Here is a 13280-nt window from a genome sequence, read left to right on the forward strand (position 1 = left end):
CTGATTTTATTCTGCAGAAAAAAACTGTATGGATTAATTCATTATACAGTCAGTATAAGAGTTTTTCTATAGAAAAACAAGTATGTATAACAGTTTTTTTTATACAAAAAAAAATAAAAAATGTTTAGAAAAAATCAGTATAATTGGTTTTTCTTGAGAAAATAATCAGTATAACAGTTTTCATAAAACAGTTTCTCCCATAGAGAAAATCAATAAAAGAGTTTTCTTTAGAAACAAAGCAGTATAACAGTTTATCCTATAGAAAAAATTCAGTATAACAGTTTATTCTATAGCAAGCAATCACTATAACAGTTTTAATCCAAAAAAACAATCAGTATAACAGTTTTTCTATAGAAAAAAATGTATAACGGTTTTAATATAGAAAAAAACCGGATAACAATTTTCTAGACAAAAAATTAGTAGAACAGTTCTTTCTATAGAAAAAAATCAGTATAACAGTTTCTTTTATGGAAATAATTAGTATAACAGTTTCTCGTCTAGAAAAAAATCAGTATAAGAGTTTTTCCTGTAGAAAAATTTAGTTCTCCTATAGAAAAAATCTTTATAACAATTTCTTTTACCAGTATAACAGTTTCTCCTCCAGAAAAACAATCAGTGTAACAATATTTTCAGTGTAACAGTTTCAACTTAAAAAACAGTTTCTCCTATTCAAAAAAATCAGTATAACAGTTTCTTCTATAGAAACAAATCTTCTATAAAATAGTATAACAGTTTATCCTCTCCAAAAAATTGTGTATAACCGTTTCTCCTCTAAAAAAAATGTAGTATAACCATTTCTTCTATGGAAAAAAATCAGTATAACAGTTTCTCCAAAATAAAATCAGATATAAAACAGGCTCTTGTCTGTATATAAATAATATCAATATTTATCAGTGATATCTGTTTCTATGTTTAAAACTATCGTTAATCTTTGCCACCTGTAGCTGACACTGGGAATTGCCGGGTTAAGCTGGCCACACACGGATGATTTGTGAGTCCGATTTGTTCGTGTTCGACGTCTTGTTACTTGTTAATGGGACTGTGTGCGAACAAAATCACAAGTAATTTAAAATTTTCAATCACAAATCAGGCGAACAAATCATTCCGTGTGTGGCCAGCTTTACTCCTGAAAAATATTAGGCTTAAATTTAAATTTTACTTTTTAAATCCTAAAACTATGCTGTAGATTTTGTAGTTATCACAAATTGCCAATTTCCTTTTTTTACTTTTTGCACAGATTTGTTTGTTAAAAAAATATCTAAATAAAAATTCATTAAAAATATTTTGGCACTTGGTTAAACATTTTTTTCTATTTTTATTTAATTTTTTTTGCCTTAAACTAATAAAAAGCCAATTGGCAAACATTAAACTAACAGTGGAAACAACAAGAGTTTAGAAAAAAAAAATAATGTTTATACAAATTGATAAGATATCAACTGATTGAAAATTCTTTACACTAAAACGTGCCATATCTAACAAAAGGACAGCACAATACTAAAAATTCCTACATGAAAACTGCATTTTCATATCCAACATTAGTTTTTGTATCTAAAAGTCCATTTTGTTGGGCTTCTAACTCATCTGCTACTACGTTTTTTTCTCACATTTTCCAGCTCTTGCCAAAAAGATATCAAACCATAAATATGTCCTTAAGATACCAGAACATGGACAAGAAGAGTTGTGTTGAGAGGATCTTAGCAAATTGTAAGCTAATGTATGTTAGTACAAGTGCAAGCTCCAGTTGGCCTTATTAATGTGTGTGTTTTTTTTCATATTGGAAATGTGTTGTATTTTACTTGGAAATGTACTGGTGCGTGCTGTTAAACGATAAATTATAGACAACATAGTGGTGCTCCAAAGCAGAGAGATAGAAATGAAAAAAAAATAAGGAAATAATAACGCAGCAACTATTGAATTATGTCTTTTCTATGTGTGGGTGTCATTTTGTAATAAGAATAATTTGAAAATGATAAAAATTACGAAATAATATAATGAAACTAACGAAACGTGTTGCAATGATAAATTTATTGAGAGAGAGAGAGAAAAATTGAAAAAATAGAGCCAATTTTAAGAGTTTAAGAATGTAGAAATATTTAAAATTTGTAGCAAAAATTTGTTTCCCAGCAATGTCCCACTCGAATCCCACTCAGCGACCAAAAATATCTTAAAGGAATGGAACTAAGCTTTCTTTTGAGCAAAAAAAAAACATTAAAAAAAGGGCCCTTATTGGTAAAAAATTTTGATTTTTCAAAAAAAATTTCATTGTATTTCTTGATTTACAAAATATTTATTTTGATAGATATCCCCCTCGCATCCCACTAAGGGACCAAAAGTATCTTAAAGGAATGGGCGTAAGCTTTCCTTTGGAAAAAATTACCAAAACGGTCTTCAAGGAAAATATCTCAGCTTTTGGTTGAGCTAAAAAAAAAAAATTAAAAAAGGGTCCATTTTGAAAAAAAAAGTCAACAAAGTTTTTGATTTTGCAAAAAAAGTCAAAAATTGTATGTTTTGAGTTACAAATTATTTATTTTGATAGATATCCCACTCGCATCCCACTAAGCGACCAATAGGTCTTCAAGGAAAATATCTAAGCTTTATTTTAAGAGAAAACAAGTAAGAGAGCTATATTCGGCTGTGCCGAATTTTATATACCCTTCACCAAAATATACTTTAAAATAAAAATTTTAAATATTTTTAGCTAAACAAAATTTTTTTCCAGTTGTTTTTTCGAAATTGTTTTTTAAATTCTTTTTTTTTAAAATTTAAATTTTTTTTTTTTAAATTTAATATTTTTTTTTTAAAAAAAATTTTTTTTAGTTTTTAAATTTTTTTTTTTTATATTTAGTGAATAAAAATTTTGGTGCAAAAAAAAAATTCGGATTAAATTTTTTTTTTCCGATTTTGACCCATTGTAGGTCCAACTTACTATGGTCTTATATACGTCGTTGCAAATGTCTTTGAAATATCTATCATTAGGTATCCATATTGTCTATATTAATGTCTTAGTAATCCAGATATAGGTCAAAAATCGAGGATGTCTTGGTTTTTTCCTCATATCTCAGCCATTTGTGGACCGATTTTGCTGATTTTAAATAGCAAAATTCTCGAAAGCATGTCTGACAGAATTATTAAAGATTTGGATCCCGAAGATATCTGTGGTCTTCAGAAAATTGATTTCAACAGACAGACGGACAGACAGACAGACGGACATGGCTTAATCGACTCCGCTATCTATAAGGATCCAGAATATATATACTTTATAGGGTCGGAAATGAAAAATGTAGAAATTACAAACGGAATGACAAATTTATATAAACCCTTCTCACTAAGGTGAAGGGTATAAAAAAGGACCCATTTTGAAAAAAAAGTTTTTGATTTCGGAAAAAAAATATTAAAATTTTTTTATTTTTTTTAGGTATTTTAAGTATTTTTTTTCGAAAGATATAAAAAATATCTAAGCTTTATTTTAAGAAAAAAAGGGCCCATTTTGAGAAAAAAAGTCATAAAAGTTTTTGATTTCGGAAAAAAATATTAAATTTTTTTTTTTTTTTTAAATATTTTTTTTCGAAAGATTGAAGAAAGAGCTATCTAAACTATTTGGGACACATTTAGCTAGGAACAATAGGTAATAAGTTACATGGATAAGAAAAAAACCCTTCTTGGCCAAAATGTCAAAATTTGACCCCATCTAACTCAGAGAGATCTCGACCGATCTTATTGAAAAATTGTGTCTGAGTTACTATCAAATAGAACTAACCTTGGATCATATATAACTCAAATCTTCTTAAGTCGCCTTAGGTGATTATTGCTTATGACCAGAGATATCTTATCAGTGCATGAAATCTAATCAAAAATTATTTTATATATTATAGTTATTTTCGAATAACTGGAGAACTATAATTGTGGAAGTCTTAACATTTTACCCGAATTTATTTTACCCTTATTATTTTATATGGTTTGTGCGAAAATGGGCGGTATTGTATAAGTGGGCGTGGCATCTCCCATACAATGTAAATTGTTAATTTCGAATATCTAAAGTATTTATACTTTGTAAGAATCAATTTCTTATCACTGTACGGAGTTTGGTTGGTATTAGATTAGTGGGCGTGGCACCTATCGTACAATGTAAATCGTTGTTTTTGAATATCTGGAGTATTATAATTGTGAAAGTCTTCAAACTTTACACGATTCAATTTCTTATCACTGCATGAGATTTAACCAAAAATTTAAGGGATCGGAACAAAGGATGAGTAGCCTACCATACAAAAGAAAAAAATTAGTTTTAAATATCTTGAGAACTTTAATTGCAAGTTGATTCAAACTATTTTTATAATCCTTACCAAGAGTGGCAATGGTTTAAATTTGTCATTCCGTATGTAATTTCTACATTTTTCATTTGCGACCGCACAAAGTATATATATTCTGGATCGTTATAGATAGCGAAGTCGATCTGTCCGTCTATATGTTCAAATCCATAGCCCCCAAATAACTCACATAAATGAATCATACATCAATATATCGGCAATTCTTCCGGCTCGGTTGATATTTAAAATCGACAAAATCGGCCCACAAATCGCTGAGATATAAGGAAAAAACCGGGACAACCTCGATATGGATAACTACACAGAGAAAACAGATTCGTGATAGCAACCGAATTTGTTGCCAGTCGAATGATTCTGTTGCACACACAGAATTTTTCAGTTCTAACAACAGAAAGTCAGTTGATAAAGAAGAATTTCAGTTGAGGCAACCAAACTTTAGTTACCCCTTCAAAAATATTGTAGCCACAACTGTAAAATTCGGTCACTAAGACAGAATCATTCGATTGGCAACAAATTCGGTTGCTATCACGAATCTGTTTTCTCTGTGTAGTGATAGAAATTTCAAAGTCCATTCCAACGAAGTATATAAGGCTATAGTATGGGTCAAAATCGGGAAAATATTGTTTAACACGAAATTTTTTTTATAAAAAAATTTTTGTTTTTTAAATTTTTAATTTATTTTTAAAAATTAAAATTTTTTTTTTAAAAAATTAAAATTTTTTTTTTTTAAAAATTAAAATTTTTTTTTTAAAAATTAAAAATTTTTTTTTTAAAAACTAAAAAAAAAAATTGAAAAAAACTCTTAAAATAAACTAAAACACAATTTGGAAAAAAAAATTTTGAAAAACATTTTTGAAAATTTTTTTTTTCAATATTTAAAAAAAAATATTTTTATATAATTTGGTGAAGTGTATATAAGATTCGGCACAGCCGAATATAGCACTCTTATTTGTTTCTTTATAAAATCCTATCACTTTTTTTTATTTTACTTCGATAGGGTTAGCGAAGCTCAACGGGTTAAGCTAGTATTTCTGTAAGTCATTCATGGAATGAATGTTCGATAGATATTTCGTAAACAGTTTCTTATATAAGAATTTTTTTATAACAATCTTTTCTATGGAATATATTGGATATGGGAATGTTTTTATGGAGACTAGAAATTTTTATAAAAATATCCTTTTTAACAGTTTTATTTCAAACCCATAAAAAACCTTGAACTCCTTAAGTTACTTATTTAATCCACGTAAAATAATTTCAAAACATTTAACAATCACTTCCGTTTATAAATAATTTATTCTCTGCACTTTTACCACTCTCCCCTTTTCACATTTACCATTGTTTTTAGTAAAACAACTGATTTTTCATAAGACTTTTCGAAAAAGGTAAATGAAAAATAAACTGTCTGGTGTAAAATAAAACTCAAAAAAAGCTAAAAACAACGTTTAAATATAAAACAAAAATAGCAAAAGAAATAAAAAACAATCATGTAGTTTTGTGGTCGTTTGGTTTCGAGTGAATAACCCTGGTTTTTATTTTATTTCTCCTTCTTGGTTATTGTCTTTATCGTGACTCTACTAAAGGCCGCTCTCTCTCTCTTCGTAAATACTAAAGCAAACAGTTGTTGTAACCTCTTGAAAACGTGTTTAAGGATATTTTTGTTGTTGTTTGTTTATAAGAATTTGGCTGCTTTTTGTTTTATTTCCTTTTCAAGGGTTTTTTTGTTGCTGTTGTTGTTCATTTGTTTTTGTTTAAGTGTGTTTGTTGTATTCTATTCTATTTATTTTATTTTTATTATTATTTAAGTATTTTGCATGTTAGACATGTGTTTTCATGTAGAAGGTTTAGATTCTTTTTAGTATTTTTTTTTTTTTGGTTTGAATTATACTCTTTTGATTTGTTTCTAATTCTTTAGAGTCTGCTAATTTTATTTAGGTTTTTTTGGGGAGGCAGTTTTATGGAAATTTCTTTTCTTATGCTTAAGTATTGTTATTAAGTGTGGAAAGGCAAATTGTTCTAAAACATGTTAGCGTATGATTGTGTAAAAGTATAGGGGTTTTGCAGAACTGTTTAGAAATTTAAAGAACAGTGGTTTTTTCATTGCATTTGTAACATTTAAGTGTTCAAATTTGAACTTAATTATTTTAAAGTTGAGGAAACCTCGATTTTCAGGCTAAAAATGTCTTTCTTTTGTAAAGTTTTTTAAAATGACATCTTGGATAAGATAAGTGTTTCACACTTGATTTAAACTTCTACCTTAATCTAACCACTCTGTTTGCTGGACTGTCATATATATATTTGCTACTCCTCTTCTCCTATTCCGTATTGGTCTACCTTGTTTCCTTCGATTTGGCAATTTTAATCCTTTTTTTATACCTTATAGTGGAGCTTACCAAATGTATCGTGTCTTAAATTGTTTTAAGTACCGATTTTAATATATTGCACTTAACAGCTTTGCATGTCCATAATGAGTTTCTTTTAACGTTTGGTTTCGTTTTGAAGATTACAGTTACATTTCTTTTTCTTTTACTTTTATTTTTGGATTTTCATTTCGTTTTACTACAATATTTTGTTTCAGTTTTTTTTTGGGAGGGTTAAAAATAATTTCTGTTGAAATATAATTTCCGCTGAAAAAGCTTAAACTTCAAACGTAATTAATAAGTACTTTATTTTTAAAGGGATTAGCACGTAAATCCTTTTACAAATGTATGTATGTGAAAGGATTTATGTGAAAAGTGAAATAAAAACAAAATTAATTCAAATTAAAAAAAGTCTTATATAAAAAATTATTAAGAAATTGTTAAACACATAATATTTTCTAAAGAAAAAAAACTGTTATAATAATTCTCCCAAAAAAAATTAACTGGAATTAAAAATTGCTTTTGTATTTTATTTAAATATAAAATACAAACATTTTTAAAACATAGATAACCCTTTAAAATTAAAAAAAAACAAGTAAGAAAGTATGGTCGGCAAGACCGACCATATAATACCCTACACTAAGTAAAAGAGCAAAAACATTTTTCTTTTAAAATTTCAATAATTTATATTTTTGAGTGATTATCGGAAGTGGGCCTTATATGAGGGCTATGACCAATTATGGACCGATCACCATGAAATTAGGTCGTGTGATTTATGTCTATATGAAAGTTTACTATGTTGAATTTTGTGAGTATACCAACATTTTGAAGCGATTTATGCACGTTAAAGTGATTTTCGGAAGCGGGTCTCTATGGGAGCTATGACTAATTATGGACCGATCGTAACAAAATTTGGTGACATGAATTTTGTATATATAAAACTTATTTGGAGCGAAATTTGTGTAGATACATATATAAATTAAACATTTATGACCGATAAAGTCCGATTTCGAGAGGACATTTGTATGGGGGCTAGGTGAAATAATGGACCGATTTCATCCAGTTTCAGAAAGTGATTCTAAGTCGATCGGTATACTTTAAGGTGCGTGTTAGACCAATATTTTTGGGCGTTACAAACTTCTGCACAAACGCAGATTTCATTTCATGAAATTTTCCATGACATTTTCACAGAGATGTGGCCGTATCTCACCGATGCACAGTGGGGTCAAATGACCTTTTTTACGGATTTATTAATATGTCAACAACAATAATAGCGACGCTAGCAAAATTTTACGTGGGTAGCTCTTAGACCAATCCGTATATTCTAACAAAATGTTAGGGATATAGGAGGGGGAAGTCAATTACCCACCATATAAAATAATTATTAACTGTGCTATTTCTATAGAACTATAATAGCCATGAACACTAAATTTGCTGCGGGTAACTCTAAAAACAAACAACACTTTCCATCAAAATCGGAAGGTTATACGAGGGTGGAATCGGGTTCCCCCCATACAAATGAATTATTAATTCTCCTATATCTATAGAACTACATCAGTGAGACATACTAAATTTATGCATGATATTGATAAAAAAAAACTACCATATTGTTTTAAGATGATATCATTATATTAACTAGTAATGGGAGGTTGAATAATAGAGATCTTTCCCAACACCAGCCACTAAAAGACTTCGGTTCCGATATAAAACTTTAAAATTCACGCGGTCGCGCTCACTAACATGATTTTTTAAGCTAAATTGCCTGATATCGGATGACTTAAGCACAAAAAAAACTTCTAAACAAGCATATAAAAGCGTGAGTGCGTGAGAGTTAAATTGTTAAAATCCCGCGTGCTATTCATTCACGATTAGAAACTCAACGGATGGAAAACTAAACTTAACTGAAATAAAGAAAAGTAATTGGTAAAAGTTTATTATTGTATATCTCATTATAATACAAGAATATAGCCACGTCCAGGCCTGACTCACATGTGACTCGTATTATTAATCACAACATATGCACATCTCTTATAAAACCAGAAACAATGACAATAACAACGACAGCCATAAAACGTTTATCACAATCGCAAATTGCTTTTTGTTTGTAGACTTAACTGGTGAAGCTGTTACTAATTTACATATAACTTATGAGGCGCAACGATGCGCAACCTAATTTTTTCTGAAACAACGCTTAACTGTCCAGGCTTTTAGATTATATTAAATTCTCTGCCCAGCTGAGCCAAGCTAATAACTTTATGTCCATTTGAATTGACAAAATCCATTTTTTTTTGCACTTCCAATGTAAAAACTAATATCAAAGCCACTTCCACAAATAATTCAAATTTCAATTTAATCAAAACATATCAATACCTGAACTTGATGGTTACATAATTAGATCTGTTAATTTTTTTAAATTACCTATCACAAATAGTATTTATTTGCGCAATTTTTTATTTTTTTTTTTATAAATTTTTTAGGTTTTTTTCTCACAATATGTAATTTCAACACGTGACTATAAGAATACCGTTTCATATTTCACATTCATTTTTTGCCTGCTGAATCAGCAGTGCTGATGTAGAATTTTGTGCTCTTTAAGCTGGTACTTTCAGTTTTCACGATACTTGAAATTTGTTTTTTCAATTAATCCGCAAAATTAGTATGTTTGGCCCCTCTGTGCGATGCCGCGTTAAATCTCGGTTTTGAGCCCAGGAATTGTTTCTGGTTTATTCGCATAAACCCGAGATTTCACCAAAGATATTCCAAAGAAAAAAAATCGCTCGGCGTTAAATCTCATGATCTTGGTGGCCGGTTGTCATCAGAATTTCTTGAGATAATTTATTCTGGAAATCGTTGCTGCAATAAATCGATTGTTTCATGAGCGGTGTGGTAGGTGGCGTCGTCTTGCTAAAAAACAAGTCGTTCAGTTGATGCCACAAGAACTTCGTTATCATGTTCCTGTAACGAATGTCTTTCACAGTCACGGCAAATTCGGCCTCATCTTCAAAAAAGTAAGTCCCAATCATGCCGCCTGACCAAAATTCACACCAGACAGTTGCTCGTTGTGGGTGCATTTGTTTCTCATGGATTTCATGAGGATTTTCTGAGGCCAAAATTCGAAAATTTTGTGTATTCACTAATTCATTGAGATGGAAATGCGTTTTATCGGAGATGACTTATTTTAAATAAAAAATTTTTTTTTTTTCGAAATTTTTTAAAAAAAAGTTTTTTCTTTCAAAATTGTTTTTTAATTTCTTAATTTTTTTTTTAATTTATTAGTGACTTTTTTTAAATTAAATTTTTTTTTTTTTACAAATTTTAAAAAAAAAATATTTTTTTTTAAATTTATAAGTGAACAAATTTTTTTTTTTTTAAATTATTAGTAACTTCTTTTTAAATTAAAAATTTTTTTTTTCAAAATTTAAAAAAAAAAAATTTTTTTTTGGGAAAAAAAAATTCAGAATCGAAATTTTTTGGAAATAAATCTGACATTTCTAAACGGCTGGTCCGATTGAGATAAAATTTGACGTGGGCGTAGCCAAGGAGTATTCGAGTTTAAAACATTAAAATGGGCCATACAAATGATCCAGGGGCAGCGCCATGGGAACTCAAATTAGGGTACCTTCAATATGTAAAATTTGTAAACACTTGAAATATTTTTGTTTCCTATTCGATTTCAATGATTTTTATATTTTTGGAAAGCGCTCAGCTAGGTCCTGAATTTGATCCACATTTACTTCGAGCTATATTTTGTATTTTTGTATAAATTTTCTTAATGTGACTGAGTCAGAACCAATGACTTGTGTTGAATAAAATTTTAAGAAAATTTATAAACATATTTATACCCTACACCACCATAGTGGGGAGGGTATTATGCGTTTGTGCAGATGTTTGTAACGCCCAAAAATATTAGTGTAACACCCACCTTAAAGTATACCGATCGACTTAGAATCACTTTCTGAGTCGATTAAACGATGTCCGCCCGTCCGTCTGGTTGGCTGGCTGGCTGGCTGTGCGCAGAGTACAGGTCGCAATTTTAAAGATATTTCGATCAAATTTGGTACATATTACTTTTTCGACCCAAGAACCAAGCCTATTGAAACTGGCTGAAATCGGTCCATTATTTCACCTAGCCCCCATACAAATGTCCTCTCGAAATTGGACTTTATCGGTCATAAATGTTTAATTTATATATGTATCTACACAAAATTCGTTCCAAATAAGTTTTATATATACAAAATTCATGTCACCAAATTTTGTTACGATCGGTCCATAATTAGTCATAGCTCCCATATAGACCCGCTTCCGAAAATCACTTTAACGTGCATAAATCGCTTAAAAATTTTGGTATACACACAAAATTCAACATAGCTAACTTTAATATAGACATAAATCACACGACCTAATTTTATGGTGATCGGTCCATAATTGGTCATAGCTCCCATATAAGGCCCACTTCCGAAAATCACTCACGAATATAAATTATTGATATTTTAAAAGAAAAATATTTTTACTCATTTACTTGGTGTAGGGTATTATATGGTCGGGCTTGACCGACCATACTTTCTTACTTGTTTTATTATGAAAAAGTGCAATATTTTTGAAAGACTTATCAAATCTAATTGAGATATTGACTTGAATTTTTTTTTAAGATCAAAAATTAACTTATCTAAACAAAAAAATATAGCTCGAAGTAAATGTGGATCAAATTGTTACTAATATTTGCAATCCTATTCAAATTTTGATATAAGTTTCAGTTTTAGAAACCCAATGAATATGTAATATGTAATAAAATCTTTATTTATTAATGAAACTGCATGAAATTTTTAACTTTTTTTATGTCTGTTATTCTAAATAACAAGGTGTGAAAAACCTTGTCAAAAGGTCAAAGGCAATCTCGCAATTCCTAAAAATTGGAGCAAAAATCCCAAAAATGATATTTTTTACAATTTTGCCTATAGGGTCCACATTTCCATCGGGGCTGGAAAAATACTTTGGCGATAAATAGGGAACACATCAAGGTTTCCAAAGCTGCTTTTTGTTTTCTGATCCCAGCTTTTGAATTTTAGAAAATGTGGCCCAAATTTGAATTTTTGATAAAAAAAATAGGTCAAATTCCAAAGGGCGTAGGGGTGATATGTTCGAAGAATATAACACGTTTTTTATATCAGAATGTTCTCCGTAAAGATATCTTTTAGATAAACATAAAATTGTTATATGTTCTTAAAGAAAGTTTTTTATTTAATAAAAAAAACGGTTAAGTCACCTTTTCGCCCAAAAAACAGCAAAAATCTACAATTTTTTTAATATTTAAATTGAAAATCGATTTTTTTTTTGGATCCATAATTGATATTGCTCTGAAATCTGTTGTATATTATTCGTAATTTAGTTGTCTAACTAACAAAAAAAATTCGAGTCCATTCGGTCCAAACGTACGACCCATATTTTTAAAAAAAGTAATTTGGGGGCTACGAAACGTTGATTTCAACATACAGGCGGATAGACGTACATGGCATATCGACTTCGCTACCTATAACGATCCAGAATGTATATACTTTGTAGGGTCACACATGAAAAGTGTAGAAATTACAAACGGCATGACAAACTTATTTTTTTTTCACCAAAAAAAATTTTTTATCATACATTTTTATACCCTTCACCTTCGTGAGAAGGGTATATATAAGTTTGTCATTTGTAATTTCTACATTTTTCATTTCCGACCTTATAAAGTATATATATTCTGGATCCTTAGATAGTGGAGTCGATTAAGCCATGTCCGTCTGTCCGTCTGTCTGTCTAATGATAGATATTTCAAAGACATTTGCAACGACGTATATAAGACCATAGTAAGTTGGACCTACAATGGGTCAAAATCGGAAAAAAAAATGTTTAACCCGATTTTTTTTTTCACAAAAAAAAATTTAAAAAAAAAAAAATTTAAAAAAAAAATTTAAATTTAAAAAAAAAAAAATTTAAATTTAAAATAACAATAGAAAAAAATGTTTTTCAAAAAATTAAAAAAACAACTGGGAAAAAAATTAAATTTTGTTTACCTTAAAATTTTTAAAATTTTGAAGTATAATTTGGTGAAGGGTATATAAGATTCGGCACAGCCGAATATAGCACTCTTACTTGTTTTTAATAAATTTAAAAAAATAAAAAACTTTTTTAAAATAAATTAAAAAACAATTTGGAAAAGAATCACAAAACAAATCCCAGTTTGGTATAAAATCACGATTTTCAAAAATGTCAGTTCAAAATGCCCGTTTTTAATTAAATTAATATAATTTTTTAAAAAGTATTTTCATTTTTTAATTGTTTAGTTGTTACTAAATAAGTCAAGATTTAATTTACCTGCAGATTTACATTAAGAAATAAAAAATGTTGCCTACTTCATGGTTTGCTCGTACATTATTGAAGTTTTTAATTTACTTCTTCTCAAAAACCAACTAAATCGTTTTATTTTACCTTTAGTGCTAAGCTTTTGATTAATTAATCACATAAAGTGTTTAGTTTTTATTAAATAAGTTAGGGAAAAACCTCATTTACCTTAAAATTCATTAAGTCATAAAAAATGTTGCCTACTTCTTGGCTTGATTGTAGA

This window comes from Calliphora vicina, chromosome 1, assembly GCF_958450345.1.
Source record: "Calliphora vicina chromosome 1, idCalVici1.1, whole genome shotgun sequence".
NCBI classification, from domain to species: Eukaryota; Metazoa; Arthropoda; class Insecta; order Diptera; family Calliphoridae; genus Calliphora; species Calliphora vicina.